Genomic DNA, 1,565 nt, shown 5'->3' on the forward strand with positions numbered 1-1,565 from the left:
TCGGCCCTGGAACGCTTTCTATCCGGTCAGTTGACTCTGACTTAGCTGACGGATCATCTGATGAGAGCGCCGGCGTACAGAGCGAGCTCTCCTGTTTTCATGTTAATATGATCATGATTATTAAATATATGTTGTCCAGTTAGAAATGTAAATATTGAACAGGTTTAAAGACAAAATTAGACGTTTGCTCAGGTAGAAAGTATTAAATTAAAACTGGTAAATATAAATATGACACAGTGGGGATTTAAACTGCTCTGTTGATTATTGCAGAAGAAGAAGTCTGAGAGGAGGGATGATGCACGGTGTGTGTGTGATTGACCTGTAGCACCCGCCAGAGGTCAATAGGTGGAGCCGGTGAGTCCGGGCTGTGAGCTGTCCTACATAATGATTTTCGCTCTGGTCAGGCAGCGGCCGGCGTTTAACCGTCTGGCTGCAGCAGGTTGTGCGAGATTGGAAACATGTTAGGGATGTTTTTTCTGAGTCGGGTGAAAAGAGCGTTGCTGTAACGATCATCGTGATCGCCGTCTGAGCTGTGGGAACAACGGGCCGAAGTCTGGCGAGAGAACTGGACAGTTAAGATGGTCGAGGTCACGGAGAGTGACCAACAGAATCGCAACGATGTGACGCCACACAAGCTAATACACAAGCATGCATCCTGCTGCTGCTGCATGATATGACCATACACAGGAAGTGTGGCGCTCACACGGCGCTGTCCTCCTCTGTCGTTTCTCTGCATATCTGTTCGGAGCTGAAACGAGGAGCGGATCAGGATTATTCTGGATTGTGTAAGGTCACACCCTCCTTTAAGAACAGTTCACCTTCTTCACCCCCCAAAAGAAAGAACACTTGAGAACAGGAACAAAGGAACAAAGGTCCCAGATTGGATATTTTCCCTCTGAAAACCTCCGTGTATTGAAAGAGATCCTGGCAGCTCAGAGGGTTTCTTTCATGTACTGAAGGGCCCTGGAGAGCCCCTGCTCGGCTGTAGGGAAACCCCGCTTGTACTTGTTGCTGTTCTGCTACAGAGCGTCCTGCTACAGAGCGTCCTGCTACAGAACGTCCTGCTACGCGGACACACCTCGGTTTCTTTTGGTCATTGTTAATAACCGAGACGAGCTTCCTATCATCAACAATATTGCATTGACCTCGACTCCATCGCCGCCGGAGTGATCCTGCGTTTATATTCAACGCCACTTCCTGTGTTTATCGTGAATCATGACTCATTAACAATATATAGGAAGGTGATCTTTAAAAAACACATGTGTAATACTCTGAAGTATGCCTGGCCACTTCTGTTTCCCCCACAGGGATTGATCACACTGCAGCCCCCCCATGCAGGGCTGAACGGAGGCCGCGGCGTCCCCTGGGTTTGCATGACAGTGCTGTGATCCAGTGTCCAGCTATGCCAGGTCGTTGTGATCACACATTGGTCATGCGGGTACTTTGTTCCCTCACATTGTTTACAACATTCCTGATTGTTTTTGGCACCATATTTCAGAACTTTATTACACAAAAGGGAAACCTTCCTGTCTGTGAAGGATTTCCTCTTGTTTTCAATAATCAAA

The sequence above is a fragment of the Labrus mixtus genome, chromosome 2 (genome assembly GCF_963584025.1).
Source record: "Labrus mixtus chromosome 2, fLabMix1.1, whole genome shotgun sequence".
NCBI lineage: Eukaryota > Metazoa > Chordata > Actinopteri > Labriformes > Labridae > Labrus > Labrus mixtus.